Source organism: Equus caballus, chromosome 1 (assembly GCF_041296265.1).
Source record: "Equus caballus isolate H_3958 breed thoroughbred chromosome 1, TB-T2T, whole genome shotgun sequence".
Taxonomy (NCBI): domain Eukaryota; kingdom Metazoa; phylum Chordata; class Mammalia; order Perissodactyla; family Equidae; genus Equus; species Equus caballus.
The window spans coordinates 106,473,398-106,496,094 of NC_091684.1; positions in this window are offsets into that span (position 1 = coordinate 106,473,398).

Sequence of the window (22,697 nt, forward strand, 5' to 3'; positions counted from 1 at the left end):
CCTGGGTTTGAATTTGTTTTATGACCTTGGGTAAGTTACACCTGCTGTCGCTATTAACAACAGTGGCGTGAGCCCTGACTGCCAGGAACTGGGCTAGGGTCCATCTCTGCAATGTACACTTATGTTCAAACCAGCAGCACGGCCATCGTCCCTATTTTATAGAGGAGAAATAGACTCGGAGGTTAACTTGCTTAGGGGTGCTCGCTAGTAGGTAGTGGGGTCAGAATTCAAACTCAGATCTGTGTACAAAGCTAGTTCTTAACCTCTTTTTCCCTTTCTCATCTGTAAGATGAAGACGATACTATTTCTCAGGTAATGTGATACTTTATGTGAAAGTACTTAGCACCGTGCATGGCTTGTTATAAACACTCAGTAAATGTTTCCCTTCTTCCGGCATGTTTAGGCTCCTCAATTCTCCTGAATTCAGCTGTATCATCTTCAGCCTTTACAACTCCTATTCTCACCTTTTCCAGGTTATACATTGTGGCAACCAAGTGTTTCTGACCTATTTCGGAAGGGACATGGGAAATTTGGACCTTGATGGATTCCTGTCAGCCCATCTCAAAATGGGTGGGTGGCGGGTCAGTCCCATAACCGCATCCAGCTGGTTGGGCATGTCAGCCCTGTCCCACTGTGCACCAGGAAATCCAGAGCCAGCATTAGGCACAGGCTTATGAGGCACCCTAAACAGAATGGACTTGCTGACCCATTCTGTTAGCCCGGCAGGGGCAAAGGAGCACAGCCGAAAGGTCGCAGCAGCCCTGTTATTAAGAGCTCACAGCTCACCGGGCTGCAAGCACACACAGCAGGGCAAAGCCTGTCTGCCTGGAGTTGCAGGGCAGCCTCAGTTCCTCTGCTTTCTCCCTAGAAGCCTGGGGTATAGCCAGTCACTTCTGGCTATCAGTCACCTCCCATATGCCTTGGAATGTCACTGCTCAGACCCCAGGAAGTGAAGGAGGAACTTCTCTCCCTGCTCCCAGGAGAGGTGCTAGAGACGCTCAGGAATAGGCCCAGACAGCCGAATCACTGCTGCAGCCGCGGGGCTGGCGCTGGGAGGCCCCCTGAGAGTCGGGATGGGGTGGCTGGGGAGGGCGTTGCTAGACCAGAGCAAGGAATAGGTGCCTGTGCGTGTATGCATGTGCACACATGTGCATGCACACACGCACACACACACACACCAGCTACCCTGCCCCAAGCCATCCTCAAGTGGAGCAGAGGAGCCAGCAGCAGGTTTTGTTCAGAGGACTTGGCAGTACAGGTACCCGGTTGATCGCTGAAAAGTCGGATCCCCAGGCCCCAAGTAGCTGCTGAGTGGCTGAAGAAGGGCCTGAGGTCGGGGGAGAGACCCCCAGGTCCTCCTTTGGCCTAGGAGGGGGAGGACCATCCAGAGGAGGGGTCTTTGAGAACGACAGGTCTGGTGGGCGAAGTTGAGAACATCCCGGGCCTAGGGGCTTTGGGAGGACACCTCCAGGTCAGGAAGCCTTGTGGTAGACAGGGGTGAGAAGAGGAGAGAGGACACCCTCACACTAGGCAGCCAGCAGGGGGCAGAGAGGGTAAGGCGGGGCTTCCCGACTGGTGGACGGGGCTCATGTGCATGTGCACCACAAGGTGGCAGGTTTTGCCTGACAACCACTCTGTTCCTTGCTGCCTCACTGGGCCTGGCCTTAGGCTGCTGGATGCCTTGGAGAGGACCTTCCCAGGCTCTGCAGAGCCCCCAGTGCCTTGTCCTCGGGTTAAGGGGTAGCCTGAAGCTGACATTCACCTGCCAGCACAGGTGTGGGGTGTGTTCGCGCGCTTTGTCTCACATGATTCTCAGGGGAGCCCCGTGTGGGGACTTTCACTCACACCATGTTTTGATCAGCAGACGAGGTTGGGGAGGTGAAGGGACTCTGAAGTTCTCACAGCCAATGTGTGGTGGAGCCAGGGTTGGAACCCAGAGCTATGTGATTCTAAAGCCACTCACTGCCCCATGCTGCCTGGATGATTACCTTTGTATCAGAGTTCCCACGCCTGTCACCAAGGGGCAATCAACTACAGACCCCTGGGCCCCTGGAAAGCCTGAACTGGAGCAATTTGGGAGAAGAGGAAGAGGGTTTGGAGTTGAGAACAATGAAACTGAAGAGACTGAAGTCATTGAACTTAAAGAGGAGAATGAGGAGAGTCATGGTCCTCAGGTGTGTGTGTGCTTACAGAGCGGGTATTGGGCAGTCTCCTTTGACTTAGAGGAGTACGCTTGAAATGCAGGGAGTTACAATGTGGGAAGAATGCCTTGACATTTCGGATTATTAGACTTTAAAGTGGATCCCTGAGACCTTCCAGTTACCATTCAACAAATGTTTGTGGAGGAGGTGGTTTGACTGCCAAGTACTGGGGATAAAATGGTGATCAAAATAGTCCTGGCCACCGTCCTTGTGCTGGTTTAGTGTGAGGGTGGGGGCGGGAAACAGACCTGTCAACCAGCAAGGAGGAGCTGTGCCGTGGGAACACACGGGCTGTGCACCCAGCCGGGTCCAGGCTGAGGGACGGCCTCCTGGGCAGTCATGGGAAGAATAAGGAGGAATGAGTGGGCGGAGGGGAAGGGTGGGAAGCATGTGTATGTAGCCCACAGAGACCTGAGAGAAGTTCTGCGGGGCTGGAGTGCAGTGTGGGAATTATTTTACAGTGTTCTAAGTTCTTAACTGTCCAAGACTGCTTAAGAGTTGTTCGGTCTGAAGGCAAGAGAATGGGTTCCCTGATCTCGTATTACGTGGAGCCATATCTTACCTGGAGGCTGGATCCTGAAGTCTGTGCATATGTCCTATATCATGAATAGTCAAAGTTCCCATTGAGCTATCCTTTTGAAAGGCATCACGTTGGTGACCGGCACAGGTCCTTAGGGGAGTCCATTGGTTTTCTCCAGGGATGGGACCAATCATGGTTTATTTGGTTGAGCACAAGGTTAACCAGTTGGCTGGTGTTTAGGGACTGTGGTGTGTAAAGTACTAGGGCTCCCATACCTCTCACTGAGGGGCAATTGACTGCAGTCAATTCCTGTGTCTCCCCAGGAAAGGCCCATCTTGGGGCAATTTGGGAGAATAAAGGGGATTCAGAATCACACAGTATCATGTGACACTCACCAAGATAGGCATTCGGGATCCCCGCTGGATTCTCCTCACCGGTCTCAGGCTCACTCCAGAGCAGGAGCCCATGGGAGCAGTAAGCTCACCCATAGTGGATAGAAATGCCTGCACTGTTTACAGATTACTAATCTCACCTTTAAAAAATCCCAGATAATAGTTTGAATGCATAAAAGTCAAATGTGCATATCATGTGATTCTATGGTATTCATTTGGTTCCCTGTTGTTCCTCTAGCTCCCTGCACCCTCTCATCTGCAGCAGCTAATTATCAAGCTCTGAAGCTTGTGTTTTAACCCAAATACCCAATGGAGGCTTGACCTCCACGGTGATAAATTAGCATTCCTTTTTTTTTTTTTTTGTGCTGAGGAAGATTTGGCCTGAGCTAACATCTCTGCCAGTCTTCCTCTGTGTTGTATGGGTTGCTGCCACAGCATGGCTGACGAGTGGTATAGGTCTGCACCCAGGATCTGAACCCACAAACCTGGGCTGCCAAAGTGGAGTGTGCTGAACTTAATCAGTACGCTATGGGGCCGGCCCAATTAGCACTTTTTTTTAAGGAGAGAGATTTGGGTTTTAGAAAGGCTCTTAAGTCAAGCCAGTGATGGGAGTGATTGAATGATTAAGTTGGGTAGTTCTAACCTCAGCCAATAAGAATACGTGATGACTGTAGTAATGGTTGTAGATTTTGTGTATGGCACACAAACTGCCTGAAAGCAGGCCCCAAAACTTCCTGGAGCTGTGGCTGCATCAATAAAATAAGAATTTAACTTTTTAAAGTGACTTCTTTGAAGCAGCTGATATTCATTTGGATGGAAAAGTATGTTTGCTAAATTGTTTATGTAGTTGTAAATTGTAATAAACAATTATTATGTTTCTTGTAGCCACACCTCCTATGCAGCCTTCTCTGGACACCATCCTCTTAGCCATTTTGTGTGCATATGTGAGAATGAAAGTTTGGATGCAGGTCTGTCCCCAGAGAAGACACGTGGCTACATTTTCTACCATGTCCATAGAGGACATTCCTGTACACATCCTTTCTCCCATCCCCACTTCTTCTCACCAGTCTCACACACAGCCACACGCACACACACTTAAACATCATGCCACACAGCTTTGAACATTCACAGCACACATACACCTCCTTGAACATTCACAGCACACACCCCCCCCAAGAGCTTTAAATATTCTCATCACACATATACATACCCTTGAGTGTTCAACCACACACAAACCCTTGAACGCTTGCTCCTGTCACACATTTATACGAACCCTTGAAGTCCCTCTGATACACACATACCCTTGAACAGTCCCGCTAACATGCACATGCACGTTCTACACACACACACCCCTTTGAAACTGATGTCATAATACACATGCGCATTCTTGAACATTCACATCCTACATAGGCTCTTCAGTATTCGCCTCACATACTGTTCAGGTTGTTGCCTGTTGCTTTCAGACCCACTCCCCACCCTTCCCCTGCTGTGCTCTGCAGTGTGCGTGTGTCTGTGTGTGTGGTGTGTATCCGGGGGAGGTGCTGACCCTTGAAAATTACATTTCTCAAGCCTTCTTGCTACTGGTTTCCGGTTGGGTTTGGCCAATGAGAGGTGCTGGTGAGAGATTGGAGGGCGAAGGGAGAAGGCAGATATTTCTCCTCATTCTTTACTTAGGTGCACGCCTGATGTCCCCTCTGGGGTCCCGTCTCCCGCAGGCAGCCGTCTGCATGATTCCAGTTCCTGCAGGATGGTTGAGGCTCCTGGCGGCACCACCTGCCTCCTCTGTGCCTCCAGCTCTAGGGCTGGCGGTGGCTCTACTCGTGCTGATCCCTGGGTTGCTTCGCCATTGCCTGTTTTTGAGTTTTGGTCTTTCCAACACTTTTGTGACTAGTTCCTCTATTGAATCCCCTCTTCTGAACTCCCTGGCATGGGTGACTTTTCCCTAACCAGACCCTGACTGCTGCTCAGGTGACATCTACGCTTTAGAATGTTCTCGTCCCTGACTGATGGTCTTTCCTCCAAGTGTGCTGGGATCTTTGTTGGATCCAATCCTGGTACAGAGCAGATGTTCAGTGTTTGTTGAATGAATGAGTGCAGTGACCTTCCCCCCGGCACCCACCCATTCCAGGATTTTTCTGGGGTGGAGCTTGTTGTAGCCCTGAACTAGGTGGCTCAGGGGCATCTTCAGCCTTCTCTGCATGGATCACAAATGACAACAGTGAGCCCAGCCTCGTGGGGGTCCACATCATCTAGACCAGAGCATTTGGAGAGTGTTGGGAGAATGGCCCTCAGCCGAGTCGTGGAAATGTTCATGGAGCCTCCTGCATAACCAGATTTAGCATCAGTAGGCCAGAGCAAGGGTTTCAGGAGCAAGGGCACTCTCGCTGCCTGACATAAATAGGAAAGGATTGGGGGGGTCTCTCTTTCCTTAACAGTTGGGATGTGCACCTGTGGTCTGAACACTGGCCCCCAAATCTGAATTCCTAGTTCTGAAGCTGGCTGTGGCGAGCTGTTCTTTGTGTCAGAGTTCTTGCCTATGGAATCACAAGGGACTATTACCCGTCACTTGTTCCTGTTCGCAAAATGTCTAAGGACCTGTTGGATCTTGAACGAGTAATACGCCCCCATGTGGGCCTCGGTTTCCTCGACTGGGACATAAGGAAGTTGGACTCACAGTGCTGGTGGGGGCTGCCACGCGTTGGTGATTGGGTTTTGGCGATCAGGATGGGTCCCAGGCAGTACATGTGGTGTCCACAAGGGAGGCGCCACACACAAATGCATCCACGGCCCTGGATGATCCAGGCCAAAAGCTGGGCTGCCCAGGGCTTCAGAAAGCCCAGGCTGCCCCTTCTCCAGAGCCTCCTGGCATGTGAGGGCCTCTGAGTGGCCACCCACCTGTTACACACTGAGTTAAGGCATTGAAGGCCACTGCAAGTATGCAACGATGTGGTGAGGTGGAAGTCGCCAACCAAGTCACCAACACATTAGGACGAGCTCATGGGATTAAGCAGAGTCATGAAGAGGGTGTGGGAACCCAGGAGAGGTGAGATTTGAAAGGGAAGAAGAGCCAGGGAGAAAGTAATAGCACCAACATCCAAACATTTCACACGTATTTGATTCAATTTAATATATTTTTACTTCGAGCAGACTGTTTTGCTAGATTCTCCCTGTCATCTGGTGTCCTGAATTTATGTGATCTTTACAACAAGCCCGAGGAAGGCAGGGCTGTGTAAATATCACTAATGGACAGGCGAAGGGAGCTGAGAGCTGGGGAAGTGAAGTGGCGTGGCCCTCGTCACACATCTGGCAAGTGGCAGAGCTGTTACTGAAATCCAGGTCTTCAGGAGCCATGAAGGACACCCTGGGGTACCAGAAACAGTCAATATGGTGGGCGCCTGCCTTAGGGTGGCCTTGGGTGAGTCTGTCTGGCGAGCAGCACCTGACGTGTGACAGGGAGGCAGTGCTGGCTGGATTCAAACCCAGCAGTGGGCCACGCAGGTGAGCTCCTTCAGTCCCCTGCTTCCACCTCCTCTAGATCTGGAATAATGAGGCCCAGAGAGGGCCAGTCTCGTTTTAGGCCTCAAACAGAGCCCGAGGCAAGGATGAGCAACCCTGGGAGTCCTGACTCCCAGACTGGGGCTTTTGCCCAGATGCCGTGTGGAGTCTCCCTGACCCCAGCATGAGATCCGATACTTTCTGGAAGGCTCTGAAAGCCTAGGGGCCTCCCCTCCTGCCCTCACATACCAGGCTCTGAGGAGCCCCCTGGCAGGGCTCCTTGGCCCTCCTGACCCCCTCCCAGCAAAGCAGGGATTTCCCAGTACCCCGGGGCCTGTGGAGTAGGGCGGGCCAGGCTTTTTGCTGTGCACAGCTTTCCCTGGGATTACAACACAGTGCACCTGACGGAATATGAGTCATCCACGTTTATGGATTATGTGGAAATTGAATTGTGGAAATCTCCCCGGCCATCTGGTCCTGGTGCCGCTAGCCAGGGCCTCCCAGAGGCCTTCTCAGGTCCTGCGCAGGGCTGGGGCAGGGCCGGGGGTGCTGGCTGTGCCTAGGGCCAGGCCAAGATTTCCCAGGGGCCTGGAAGGGTCTCTGCCCCAGCACTGGAGCGAGGAAGGCAGGACAGGGCGGCTGCAGCTCAGGCAGGGATGTGAAAGCCCATTCATTCCTGTTAATGCTGCATGCGGATGGTCTACCTGTTTCTGTAACGGAAACTCAACCTTGCGTTTTAGAAGGCATCAGCAGGCACGTTTCTGGGGTTGGGGTGGTGGAAGGGGAATTTTTCTCAAGACTAGATGCAAACGTCCCCTGCCCTCCTTAAGAAGTGCAGCCCGGGCAATGGAGTGTGCGTCTGAATCCTAGGGCCTTCCCTGCCTGTGAGGACAGCCCCCGGAAGCTATTGCCTGGGGTGGGGGTGGGGTCAGAGGGGTTAGGGGGGCAGTGTCAGGTAGGAATGTAGCAGTGAAGCATGTGGACTCCTGCTCTAAACAGCCAGTGTGAACTCAGCTCTGCCACTTAATAGCTGTGTGGCCTTGGGCAAGTTGTTTGACCTCTCTGTGCCTCAGTTCCTCATCTGCAAAAAGGGGATACAGATAGGACATGTGTGGTGGGGTGGCTGTGTGGATTAAATGATTAAATGCGTGTGTGTATTAAAGCACTTAGAAGATTGCCTGGCCCCCGGGTCCCTGAGTCCAGAGACTGTCCTGAGTGTGGGGTTGTAGCAGATACTTAGCACCAGCAGCGTGAACTGGTTCTTGGAGGTGCTGGGCAGTGGGGAGGGAGTGCTGTTTTGTAGCACTCATCCATTTCCATGGTGTAAAAACTCCTGCTGTGGCCGGTTTTGAGCCACTATGTGGTGTCACTAAGTGAGAAATTGGGAAGAGGCGCCCAAACTTGGCTTTCAAGGGGGTAGCGTGAGCTGGTTCCAGCACAGCTCTGGTATGATAAGGCTGCTTAATAAATATTACAAATTTTCATCCTGGTTGGTAAATAGCTGCTGCCTCAAGAGTCTACCTCCTAGCCCATTAGCCCTGGTCCCTCCCCTCCTGATGCTCCCCGACCCCCCGCTGGTACATTAACTGAGAGGGTTGTGAGAGCCCTGCTCTGTGATTTGGCCGGTGTGTCGGTTCTGATAGGTCAAGGCTGTGCCAGACCAGTAGATCAATGACTCGAGTGTCACAGGTCTGCAGCCTAGAGGTGCCAGGCCAGTGGCTGAGGGACCTGGCTCGTGGATGTGATATCTGGCCCAGCACTGTCAGCTGCCTGGTGAAGCCCCCTCCCTGTGGTGTCCCCCAGCACAGCCGCAAGACCAAGGTGGAGCCCGGTGTCTGGAGGTTGAACTGGGGCAACAGGGAGTGCACGTCTCTGTTAAAACAGAGTTTGCACATGATTTGCTTAAATGATTAAAAAAGTAATCAGTATGAACTGCTTCACCAGCCTGGAATGCAAATACCGTCACATTTCTTTTATTTCTCTAATTAATTGCTTGAGCAGTCTTTACTATTCAGAAGTTGAGGATCTCTTTTTTGAGGGTTTCTGCCCCATTGAATTGTTGGTTCAGTGTGAAGGACAGACCTGCTTTCAAATGCTGGGCAGAAAAGCAACTAGAGTCTGATTGGTCCCCTAGCTGGCGGTCTGGGTGGGTGGCTGCTGTGGTGCCTCCCTCAGGACTCCCAGCCTGAGGTGGGTGCCAAGGTGGTGGGATCTTTGTGCAGTATGGAGCCAGGCAGGTAACAGAAATGAGTGTGATGGGTTGGAGGTGAACAATAGAGAGTGGTGGGGTCTGTGGTGTAGTACCACGTGCATTCCTCCAGTCAATTGTGGCCAAAGGTGGGCTGTGTTACCAGATTTTCTCATGTTTTCAGAAGAAACAAGATATATGTGGGGCTTTATTTCTGAGGCATAATTTACATATAATAAAATGCATGAATCCTAATGAGTTTTACATATGTATACATTTTATATATGTCATCGCCATCCATATAAAGATATGGAACAATTCCATCTTCCAGAAAGTTCCCTGTGTTTCTTTCCAAGTCAATAGGTACCCTTCCCCACCAAAAGGTAACCACTGATTTCTATATCCATAAGTTAGTTTTGTCTGATCTTGAACTTCTTATGAATAAAATCTTACAATATGTATTCTTTTGTGTCTGACTTTTCTTGTGTTATATAACATTGAAGATTTATCCATGTTGTGTGAATCAGTAGTTCATTCTTTTTATTGCTGAGTAGTACCAAATACCACAGTTTGTTTGCCTGTGCTCTTGTTGGAGAGTGTTTGGATTGTTCTGACTTCTTGCCTGTTGTGAATATAGCTGCTGTGAACTTTCATGTGTAAATCTTTTTTGTAGACATATACACTCATTTCTCTTGGGTAAGTATATACATGGGAGTGGTATTGCTGGGCCATAGATAGGTCTGTGTAACTTTATTAGAAATGAACAGTTTCCCATAAAGGTTATGTCAGCTTACACTTTGACCAGCAATCTTTGAGGGTTCCGGTGGCTCCACATCCTCACTAGCAGTTTTGGCCATTCTGGTGGGTGTGCAGTGGTACCTCTCAGGTCCCAGTGAATAATGAAATTGAGCACCTTTATGTACATCTATTGGCCATTCAGTATTTTCTTTTGTCAAGTTCCTTTTCAATTCCTTGCCCTCTTTTTTAATTGAGGTGCCTTATTATTATTTTATATAATATATTGGATGTATATATATCTGATATGTATATATGTATTCTTTATTTTTTAATATGTTCTGAACACACGTCCTTTGTCAGACATATGTGCTGTGAGTATTTTCTCCCATTCTGTGGCTTGCCTTTTCACTTTCTTGGTTGTGCTATTTTTTTTTTTCCTCCTTAAATGTTTGGTAGAATCAGTGAAGCCATCTGGATTTGAAGTTTGATTTGTATAAGATTTTTAACTATAAACTCAATTAACAAAAATAGGATTTCCTCTTTCCTCTTGTATCAATTTCAGAAAGTGGAGTTTTTCAAGAGTTAAAAAAAAACTTCCTCCAAGTTGTTAAATTTATTAGGATAAAGTTCTTCATAATCCCCCCATTACCTTTTCAATATCTGTAGGTTCTATGATAATATTCTCCTTTTTATTCCTAATATTAGTATTATGTTTTATCTCCTTTCTTCTTGATTATTCTCACTAGACATTAGCCAGTTTATTAACCTTTAAAAACATAAATTTTTGCTTTGTTGGATTTTTCTGTTATTTCTCTTTTTTCTGTTTACTGGTTTTTGCTCTTATGTTTTTATTTTCTTTCTTATACTTTGGGTTAAATTTCTTCTTCTTTTTAGCTTCTTGAGGTAGAATATGTAGCCATCGATTTTATACTTTGTTCTTTTCTAATAGATGCCTTTAAAGCTATAAAGCTCCCTCTAAGTACTGCTTTAGCTGCATCCCATAGATTTTAGTATGTTGTTTGTTCGTTTCAAAATATTTTTTCATTTCCTTGGGATTTCTTCTTTGATTCCTGGAGCTTTTTTTTTTTTTTTTTTAAGGTGTAACTTAATTCCTACATATTTAGAAGTTTTTAGGTTTTGTTTTGTTAATGATTTCTATTTTATTCCATTGTGGTCAGAGAACATACTCTATGATTTTAGCCCTTTAAGATTTATCTAACTTGCTTTATGTCCCAGCATTTGGATTATTTTGGTGACTGTTCCCTGTGAATTTAACAAAAGTTATATTCTATAGTTGTTGAATATTGTTTTCTATGAATATTAATTAGGTCAAAGTAGTTGATAATGGTCAAATCTTCTATACTCTTCTCGATTTTTTGATTAGTTGTTCTACCAATTAAAAATATTCAGCTATGATTGAGGGGTTTGTTATTTCTCCCTTAGGTTAATTTTTGCTTCATGTATTTTGAAGCTCTGTCTTTAGGGGCATATACATTTGTGGTTGTTATGCTTTCCTGATGAATTGTCTATTTTTTTTGAATTGACCCTTTTATCATTATAAAATGTTCTGTTTATTTCTAGTAATAGTCTTTGTCTTTAAGTCTATTTGTCTGATATGAATATAGCCACACCAAGTTTCTTCTGATTAACATTTATATGATATATCTTTTTTCATATTTTTACTTTCAAACTGTCTCCTTATATTTAAAATGTGTCTCTTGCAAACAGCACAATTTGAACTTGATTCTTTATCCAGACACTCTTTTTTTTTTTTTAAAGATTTTTTTATTTTTTCCTTTTTCTCCCCAAAGCCCCCCAGTACATAGTTGTATATTCTTCGTTGTGGGTCCTTCTAGTTGTGGCATGTGGGACGCTGCCTCAGCGTGGTTTGATGAGCAGTGTCATGTCCGCGCCCAGGATTCGAACCAACGAAACACTGGGCCGCCTGCAGTGGAGTGCGCGAACTTAACCACTCGGCCACGGGGCCAGCCCCAGACACTCTTTTTTTTAGTTGAAGTGACTAGCGTACTTACATTAAGTATAATTAAGGATATGATCGGGTTTAAGGTTGCTTCTTTTTTTTGAGGAAGATTAGCCCTGAGCTAACGTCTGCTGCCAATCCTCCTCTTTTTTGCTGAGGAAGACTGGCCCTGAGTTAACATCCATGCCCATCTTCCTCTACTTTATATGTGGGATGCCTGTCACAGCATGGCTTGATAAGCAATGCATAGGTCCGCACCCAGGATCCGAACTGGCAAACCCTGGGCTGCTGAAGTGGATTGGGTGAACTTAACTGCTGCGCCACTGGGCTGGCCCTTATGTTTGCTTTCTTACTATACTATGTGTCCAATGTCTTTCTTATGTATTTATTCCTCATTTCTAGCCTTCTTTTGAATTAATCAAACATTTTTTATTATACCGTTTTATTCTTCTGTTGGCTTTTAAACTATAATTCCTTATATTATTTTAAATGTTTGGTCTAGAAATTATAACATGCACCCTTAACTTTTCACACTTAGTGAATCATATAATTAGTATTAATTAGTATTATACCATTAAACAATGTAGAATCTTATAAAGTATGATTCCTTTTACTTCTCCCACCATTTGTGCTATTTTTCATGTATTTTACATCCGAGCATGATGTAAACCCCACAATTCAATGCTAGGGTGTTTTTTTTTTTTTGGCTTTAAATATATATAAAATCACCAATATTTACCCTTTTTCTCTGTTCTTTATTCCTTCCTGAAGATCTGGGCCTCCATATGTTCCTCAGCCTGAAGAGCTTCCTTTAGTATTTCCCTTAGTGCTGTCTACTGCTGATGAATATTTCCTTATTTTGTTTTTCTGAAAATGACTTTATTTTGCTTTTGTTTTTGAAGAATCTTTTCGCAGTATATAGAATTATAGATAGACAGGTTTTTTCTCTCTCTTTTTTTTTTTTAGCACCTAAACAATGTCATTCTGTTGTTTTCTGAATTCTGTTGTTTGCTATAAACAATGCTTACGTTGTTGAGATGTTTGCTGTAAATCTTATGGTTATTCTTCTAACTTTAATGTCCCTCTTTTCTCTGGCTGCTTTAAATTCTCTCTTCATCTTTGTTTTTCAGTGGTTTTACTATGATATGCTTAGATGTGGTATTCTTTGTATTTTCCCAACTTTGGATTCACTGAGCTTTTTGGATCTCTGGGTTGACACGTTTCACAGAATTTTGAAAATTCTGGTCATTATCTCTTCAAGTACTTCTTTTGCCCCAGTTCTTTCTCTCCTCTCCTTCTTGGACTTCAACTGTTTTTATATACACTGTTTGATTTTTTTCCCCCCACCACACTCTGATGTTACATTGTTTTTATTTTTCATTCTTTTCTCTTTGTGCTTTAGTTTTGTTATATTTCTTATTGACCCGTTTTTGAGTTTATTGGTCCTGTCTTCTGCTTTGTCCATTGTTAAGTTACTCCTTCATTTCAGATAGAGTCACCTGTTGCTTAATGACAGGGATCTGTTCTGAGAAATGCACAGTTTGGCAATTTTGTCAGTGTGTGAACATCATGGAGTGATGGTATAGCCTGCTACACACCTAGGCTATATGGTACTAATTTTATGAGACCACTGTCGTATAAGTGGTCTGTCATTGACTGAATTGTCATTATGTGGCACATGGCTATATTTATTTTTTTAGGCCTGAAATTTCCATTTGATTCTTCTTTAGAGTTTCTGTTTCTCTGATGAAATTCTCCATCTTTTTACCCATTACATTTATACTTTATGCCAATTTCTTAAAATATTTGTAATTGTCATTTCAAAGCTCTTCTCAGTTGATTTTACTACCTAGGTCATCTGTAGATCTGCTTCTCTTGACTGTTTTTCTGTTAGTTAGAATTGTCATTCTACTTTGCATTTATTGTAATTTTGGGTCACAAGCTAGAGGTTGTGTATAAAAGAACAGTAGAAAATGAAGTAGGTAATATTTATCCCAAGAGAGATGATACCCTTTCTTCTCTCAGCAGTAAAATAATGGCTTCATTCACCATTGGTTTCAAATATTTTGAGGATGTGCTCAGGCCTTTTCCTTGGGATCTTTTCCTGTGGGAGATCCCTTGCTCTCCTTTCCAGGCCAGGTCCACATGATGATGCATATGCAATAAACATCCTGTGGTGGAGACTTGGCAGTGAGTGCCATCTCTACATGAGGGCTCCATCAGAATCCAATCCATCATGCCAGCCCTAATGGTCATTATAAGTTAATCTGGTTTCCCCTTCATTCAGCAAAGGACCCCTACCTGTTGCAGGTTTGCTTCTCTGCCTGCCCATGTCCCCAAGGATAAAAACAGCCACTAGTCTCTATTCATTTATGAAAGGCTTCTCTCTCTGTAGAATTTAGTTTATTTAGATTTCTCTGTATCCTCAGCTCTTTGTTGGGTTTCCAAAATTTGGTTTTGTGGTATATCTGATGTTTTCTCATTATTATAGTGAGAGTGACTGTTTTTCATGACTTTCTTCATCCTAACTGGAAGCCCAGATGATTGTTTTTTTAGTATGAAATCATCTCATTTTCATGGTAGCAAAAAATTCCAATATTTCAAAAATGTTATGCAGGCTGAAGGAAATACTTCTGTTGGCTAGACTTCTTTTAGCCAATGGGCAATAAGTTTGTAGCCCATGATCCAAAATTATTTATTGATCAGTAAATCATAATTGGTGGAATAACTATGAATTATTGTAATATCCTACTTCCTTGAAAAATGGTGTGAGGTTTTTGTTAGAATCTGCTTATACTTTGGGAGTCTATCATACTTATGTTCTTCACATCTTTCACAAGTGTTATGATGGGGAAAAACATTAAGAATCTGGTTGATAAGTCCATTGGTTCTTGTAGGTGATTACTGAGAAAACCAGGACCCTGTTGTTTTGAATATGGTGGGCAAGAGGGGTAGTGAGAGGTGAACAGTGCCTGAGTCCCCTGGGATGCTTATATTTGTTATATATTTTCTATCTTGGGCCTAACCATGCTGATTATAGCTCAGCCTACCCTAACAAAACACCATAGACTGGGTGGCTTAAACCACAGACGTTTATTTCCCGTGGTTCTGGAGTTTGGGAAGTTCAAGTTCAAGGTGCCGGCAGATTCAGTTCTTGGTGAGGGCTCTCTTCCTGGCTTGCAGACAGCTGCCTTCTTGCTATGTCCTCATAGGGTGGAGAGACACAGCTGTGTTGTCTCTTTGTGTCTCATAAGGACACTAATCCCATCATGGTGGCTCCACCCTCACGACCTCATCTAAACCTAATTATCTCCCAAAGGCCCCTCCTAATGTCATCATATTGGGGGGTTGAGCTTCCACATATGAATTTTGAGGGGACACATTCAGTCCATAACACTTATTGGTGATTTATAGCTGGAACATCTCTTTGTTCAGTCAGTTCTGCAGCATTTTCTTTTCTCGGATTTCTATTCTTTTCTCCCCGCTCAGGCCTCTGCTTGTCTTCATTGTCATTCTTTTATTTCAACATTAGAGTTTATTTCAGTTCCTTTGTAGTTTCTCAGAGTTCTTACATTTGGTTAGCCATCTTTACCCTTCTTGAAAATTAAAAACCTTCAATTAATTAAATAAATGCATAAACACACACACATTTTCAATTAAGCAGATAAATGCTCAAAAACAATGCAATTCTTGTGAATATTTTAATGTACTGTGTTAAGAGAAAAAGTGACATGCTTAACGAGGTACATTGCAGAAATTCAAAGGTTAATTTAGAAGATTAAGTAAACACTTGGAAATGCATACAGTTCTCATAAACATTTTTATATACAGTTCAAAATAGATGGCACATTTAATGTCAATGCTGTAAAAATTCTAAATTTTATTTGGAAATATTAAGTAAACAAATGCTGAGAAGCATATCAGTTCTTTCAAAGGCAGTCATGAAATGGATAGGCATGTTTTTCAGTGGCTGGAGTCGTTATTGAAAACATGCATGCTCAGCGGAATCTTGGGGAAACAAAGCTTCGGATTTTATATGTCAGTAAATGAGGTTCATAACTCAGCCCTGCCCTGATCCCAGCCTCAGTAGAGGCCTGAAGGTTGGCAGGAGGTGGGGACACTAACAGAGGCTCAATCAGGTTGCCTGGCACCACAGGCTCAGCTCAGGATTTATTCCTGCCCCCAGGCCACATGACACGGCAGCAGGACCATCTCCCGCGTGTAGGGAAGGAGACCCTGCCGGCCAGCCTGGCCAGCAGGTGGGAGGTGGTTTATTGTGTCTGAGTCTGTCTGGGCTGGGACAGCAGGGACCCAAACCCTGGTGCTGATGTCCTTTCCTTGCTCCCCTGGGTGACCACACAGTGGAGAGGAAAGAGCCTGTGTTTTAGGTTGAAAAATCTGGGGTTAAGACTCTGCTGGGCAAGTCACTTACCAGTTGACGAGTTCCTTAGCCTCTCTGATCTGCAGTTTTCTTATCTGTAAAATGAGGCTAATAATGCCTTTTTTACTGGATTTTTGGGAGGATGAAATGAGATAATGGATATGAGAGTGCTTGGTTAATTATATAAAGTGCTGCATACAGTGCTAATTGTGATCAGGTCACTACAGATATTCAGTTCAATCTGAGAAGCAGATATTAAGTGCCATTGTTTACCAGGTGGGTCATGTCTTAGGCACTTCAGGGGGTAGAATGATGAATAAGAACCAGCCCTTGGTAGGTGGATATGTCAAAAGTAGCTGTGATGGAATTCTTTCCCACGAGGATTTCCATCTGCAGTGGAAATGCCTTCTCAGCAACGTGCCCACTCAGTTTAGGATAACTTGCTGTAGAGGACACAAGTTATTTGCCTGTCAAGCATCCATTCCCCGTGTTTCTGGTAATAGCATGTTCCCATTTTCATCTGAAGGTCCACCCCTCCCTCTCTCTCAGCCCATGTGCTTTGACTTGACTTCATCCCTGGCCCCAGGGGTGGAGCATAAGGCTCAGGTGTATACAGGCAGTGCATTTCATCCCCCTGTGGTCAGTGATAGCTTTAGGAACTAGCACGTAACTCAAGTCAGGCCAATCAGAGCTATTGAGATTTAACTCTGGGATTTTTATTTGTTTCAGTGTTGGGATAGCAGACTTACACTTTCTTATAGGATGAGCCTGGAAGTGTGTGGTGTTAGAACCACTGTAGTCATCTTCTATGTCAGGAGAGCCTTTCTGAGAATGGATCCTATCCAGAGAAAGCAGACCTTAGAGATGAAGAACGAGGTTTTGGTGATACTCTTTGAATGCCTGCATCTAGCTGTGCCTGAAGCCAGCCCCACCTCTGAACTTTTCAGCTATGTGTACCATTAAATTCTCTTTTGGCTTAAGAAAATTTGGGTGGGGTTTCTGTGCCTCGTGACAGAAATGCTCCTCATGTCAGGATGCCTTGAAGAATCCCGCAGTAGGCTCCTTAGAGACCCTGTAGAGAAGAACACACTAACAAAATATTTTACTTCATGGTTGCCCCCTACTACTCTAGCTCCTCCATCTGCATACCCACACCTACTGAGGATCATGAGGCAACATCAGGACCCAAACCTTTTTTCCCCAGCTTTATTGAGATGTAATTGACATATAACATTGTGTAAATTTAAGATGTACAATGTGATGATTTGATGTACATAGTGCAAAATGTTTACCTCAATAAGGTTAGTTAGCAAATCTGTCACCCCACAGAGTTACCATTTTTTTGTTCTTTGGATGAGAACATTTAAGATCCACTCTTTCAACTTTCAAGCATACAGCACAGTCGTGTTAACTGTAGTCACCGTGCTGTACCTTAGATCCCAGAACTTATTCATCTTATAACTGGAAATATTTACCCTTTGACCAACATCTCTCCATTTCCCCACCCTGCAGCCCCTGGCAACCACCATTCTACTCTCTGTTCTATGAGTTTGGCTTTTTTAGACTCCTCATATAAGTGAGATTACGCAGTATTTGTCTTTTTCTGTCTGACTTATTTCACTTAGCATAATGCCTCAAGATCAATCCATGTTGTCACCATGGCAAGATGTCCTTCTCTTTTATGGCTGACCAAATCTTTCAGCAGGATACCAGTCTCCTGTTCAGCCAGATGTACTTGTCCCATGATAGCGACTCAGCCCTTCCCCCAGGTGGCACCAGGCCTGAAAACCGTTTCCAGTTGTTGTCAACTGCCCTCTCCCTTCCATCTTTTAACCAATTCTGGGACCCAATCTCATGTAGGGAATCTTTTCCAAGTAGGGAAAAGCATGAACCATCTTCTCTTTTACATACCACCCCACTAACCTTGTCCAAAATGTCCCCCAACCAAAGAAGCTGGAAGGGCAGACTGTAGAGGTCATCGGGTGCAGAGAGAGGAAGTTACTTGTCCACTTTCACTTGGTGAGCAAGTTTCAGGGTCAGGACAAGCAACTGGGTCTCGGCGTTTCTAGTCTGGCCCTCCTCCCACCATAGGACTAGTTTATTTTTTTACGTTCTGTATTTTCACATTGTGATATCTTAGATGCTTTCAGATCAGTGTAGTCTGTGTTGACATTTATGATCCTAGGGAGCAGGGATGGTATTGTTTGGTTGGGTCATAAAGCCACCTCTAACTTGGCATTCTTCTCACATAAGAGTACACCAGAAGTTTCTGATGACAGGCTGAGGATGGAGAGGTTGTTTTGGGCTACAGGCTCAAGTGGCTGGTCACTGGGGCACAAGGATGAGTCTGTGTGAAGTGTGAGTGGATCGCTCCTATAGGGACCCAGATTTCCTCACCTGCCATGGGGTTTTCTGCTTTGGACCCATTGTTCTTCTCTGGGAAATGGGACTGATGTCTTGCTCTCATTTCGTTTTTGGAGAGTATACTTGAAGCTCTTCCAGTCGATGGTGAGCTTTTTGAGAGGCAGGGCCAGTCTGCAGTGGATGTGTGAGTGAGTTTGTGTGCCTGCCTACAATCTACTTATTCACCTTGTAGGGCTCCCAGTCTCTGGAAGGGGCAGCTCTTTGTTCCACATCATCTCTCTCCCGCTGAACTTTAGCTGATTAGGCCAGGGGTGGACATATGACCTAATCTGATCAGTTCATCTCTCAAGAATTTGGAATCAAGACTCTGAGGGGAGGAGTTGATGAGCCGTGGGGTACCAAGCTGAGAGGTCCTATGGACTCAGAGCTCAAGTCAGCCTGGCACCTGGAAGTCTGTGGAAAGCCTAGGTCATGGGTGAGCCCGAACCACAGTTCCTAGATGAAACCGTTCTACAGAGAGAACACATGATCATGCCACCCAGAGACAGGAGAGAGAGAGGGAGAGAGAAGCCCCGAAAGATTGGCCAGCTCTGTGAGAGTTACTTTCACTTCCTGCTCAATATTTCTTTGAGTTTTCCTGGTAGCCTTCAATAAAACCCTCCATTAGTTGAGCTAATTTGAGGCCTTTATGTTCCTTGCAAGCACGTGATCTCTGATTAGGACAGTGTCTTAGACATGCTGCATCCCCGACTCCTTGCAGCAAACCCTGCACGTTTGCTGAGTGCAATGTGTGCCTCCCAGGACTGCGGCTGCGATGGAGGAGTGTTCAGCAGTGCAGAGGGCGCGAGGCCCGAGACCAGAGTGTAGACACAAACCCTTCTTAACTTGACAAGACACTGGGGAGGGGTGAGCTGCTGGATGTTTCCGGATGTTCCTAAGGGAGGCCTGGTTTCAGGGACGAAAGGCAGGCAGCTCTAGCGCCCACTGCAAAACCATGTGGGCCAGGGGTGTTGCTGGTCTCCAGTGTTCTTATCTATGTTTTTAGAGCACCTGGGCCTCTCTTTCCTGTGACCTGAGGTTCTCAAGTTGCTCCCCGGTCCCTCTTGGGCCCCTAATTGGTGAAGACTCAGTTCTTTGAGTCTGAGTTAATTTCAGTCTCATTTTCTCTCTCCTCCTCCGTCTCCTTCTCCTTTTCTTTTGTTGTTGAAACTTGTGTTCGTAGCAATCAGCGAGTCTGTGATACAAGGTGGCAGATACTCTGCTTCAGCCCTGTGTCCCCTGGGCCCAGCCTCACTCCTGACCTCCAGTAGCTGGTGCTCAGCCCTCTCTTAGGGCTGGGACCTTTGTTTCACATCCTCTTCTCTGCCTGATGCATGGTAGGTCCTTAGCAGACATTTGTGGAATTGATTTTGGGAGAATATACCTGACATAATAGGATGCTCTTCCAGGGGGACTTAGGCAAGCTGAGGAGGGCTGTAGAGCTCCAGGGCCTTGGGGGAATGCAGAAGGGTGGGGAACAGAAGTCTGGGAAACAGGCGGAGCTGTGTAGGAGACGGAAGTAACCGAAGACGTGTTTTGGCAACTGACTTTGTCAGGGCAGTCCAAGTGCTGCAGCAGAGAAGCTCAAAATCGCCATGTCATAACATAATCGAAGCTTAATTTTTGCTCAGATAGCAGGATATGTGTGTTTGACAGGTGGCCTTCCAGCTGTAACTCAAGCGCCCAAACTCCTTCCATTTTGCAGCTCTACCATCCCCTAGGACTTGAAAATACTCAGCTGAATGGGATGCTGTGCGTACAGCTGACAGACAGGGAGAGAGAGAGTAAGAGTTGGGGAGAGAGAAAGAGGAACTTGTATGAGGGGCTCTCATGGAGCAGCCCTGGAAGTGTTAGCCTTCACTCCTGATCACATTCCATTGGTGAGGCCAGCAGATCAGGAGCCATCTGCCACTGAAAAGATAGTGTGTTACTCACAGTGCCCAAGAGGAGGGGGTGCGCCACGCCACGCAGGACCACGTGGGGAAGTGGCAGGGTCATCAGGAGCCCGAAGGAGCGAGGGGAGCTGCGGAAAAGCCTCTATTGTGTTCTTTGTGGGAAGGAACGGGCGAGGCAGGGTAAGCAGGTCTAGGATTGGCTAGTTTGAATAATTTCAGGGGGCTCAGGGTGTAGGGGCTGCCCCCACACTCCTGTCTGATGCCTGGCCCCAGGGTGGTAGGGACAGAGGAATCGTGCAAGTATGAGAGCTGCAGTATAAGAGACGCGAAAGCAGAGGGTTGGGGGCTGGGGTTTGTACTGGCCAGTCTGCACAAGACAGGGGGCTCTTGGCAGGGTTTACTATCGCTAGAAGTCTGCTAACTCTGGGGGGCAGTTTCCCCAGGGTTAATAAGGCTCCAGACGTCAAAACATCAGAATAAGAAGACGCTTAATTCAATGACCACGCTTAATTGTCAGAAAGGCAGGAAGTGTAATCTAGTTGTGTGCCCAGGAGCAAGAGGCCAGTTTTCGTGAGCACAGTTAGTGTCTACAGCAGTGTACCCTAATTAAGCGGAAGGAGCTTACAGTTGGAGTTAGAAGACAAGGACTGAGCTCCCGTCCCTCTGACATGGAGGAGTGTGAGCCTGGACAAATCACTTTCTCTCTAAGACCATCAGCTTCACTAGCTTTCAAATGGGGAAAATAATTAGAGCTACATCTCACAGCGATTGTGAGAATCAAATAAGAGGTTGTATGAGATGCTTTTGGCAACCCCAGGCGCTGTTGAAATGTGAACTGTTTTTTGTGGTGTTTCCAAGTTTGCGGGGGCCCGCTGTGGCTCTTGGAGATGGAGCTCTGCTGTTGCTTCAGCACAGGTCCCATCCCCAGCCTGCTTGGAGAGGGACCAGAGAAGCCGCTGGGATGACCTGTTTCCCCAAGGCCACATGCGGAGGCTCGGAGGGTCTTTACAAGGATGGCGCAGGATTAACAGATGTGGCTGGGGGATTTCATGCCGTCTCCAGCTGGGAACACACACGGCTCAACGGGAAAGAAGGTGATTAGTGACTCTGCCAACGCTTTGTAAAAATGATTCTTTCCCCGATTTTAAATCAGTACATGCTCATTAAAGAAACAGGGTTAAATATAGAAAAACACAGAGAAGAAGTGAAAGGCACTCCTCGTACCACCGCACAATCGTTGGTAACATTTTGTTTCTGCTTTTTTTCCTTTCGGTATTTTCCCACTGTGAAATGGCTTTTAATTCATTTGTTCTTAATCAAAAATTTATTTTGATACATAGTACATACAAAATTCAAAAGTTACAGAGGGTTGTGCAGTGAAAAATGAGTCTGCCCACTCCTAGTTCCTTTCCTGGAAGGCAGCCTCGGTTACCAGCCCCTTGCGTTTCCTTCCAACGTTAATCAATGCGCATATAAGTATATGCGTGCATATTCTTTTATTTTTAAACACGCGTTCTCGCATGGTATATACCCTCTTCAATAAATTGCTTTTCCACATAATAATGTATCTTAGAGAATGCTCCATATCAGTTCTTGGGGGCTGCCTCATTCATTTTAAAGGCTGTATAATATTCAATTGTATGGATTGTGACATGATTTATTTAACCGGTCTGATATTGAAGGATATTTAGTCTATTTCCAGGCTTTTGAATTTTTAACAATGCCACAATGAATATTCTTATACATATGTCATTTCACACATGTGCAAGCATATCCATAGGATAATTTTCTGGAATTGCAATTGCTAGATTAGAGACTCTGCACATTTTAAGTATTATGGTTTATTACCTCCGTAAAGGTCACATGCATAGAACGAGGTTGTCGGTTTCTTCACACCCTTGCCAACAATCTGCTATTAAGTTTTGTCAACTTGGCCAACCTGTTAGGTAAAAATGGTGTCTCATTTAAATTTTCAAATCTTTTTATATGTTTAAAATCCATTTTACTTCAGTTATTGTTAATGATTTTATCTTATCCACATTTTTCTATTGGAGTGTTGATCTTATTGATTAGTAGAAGCTCTTTATATATAAGGGACTTAGCCTTTTGTCTATGATATATGTTGCAAATATTTTCCTCAGATTTTACTCTTCTTGTGACTCTGTTTATCTTTTTTCATAAAGAAAATTTTGTTTTTGTGAAATTAGTGTAATCAATCTTTTCTATCATAGTTCCTGGGTTTGTACCATACTTCAAAAAAGGCCTTTCCCACTCCAAAAATGTAAACATTCTTCTGGTACTTTTGTGGTTTTATTTTATATATTTGGACCTTTCTTCTTCATGAATTTATTGTGGTGTAAGGAATAAGGTTGAAATCAAACTTATTTTTCCAGCTAGAGACACAGTTTATCCCATCATTTATTGAATACTGCATTCTTTGTTCTACTGATTCAAAATGTCATATTGACCATGTGCTATATTTTCACTTGTATTTGGTTATGTC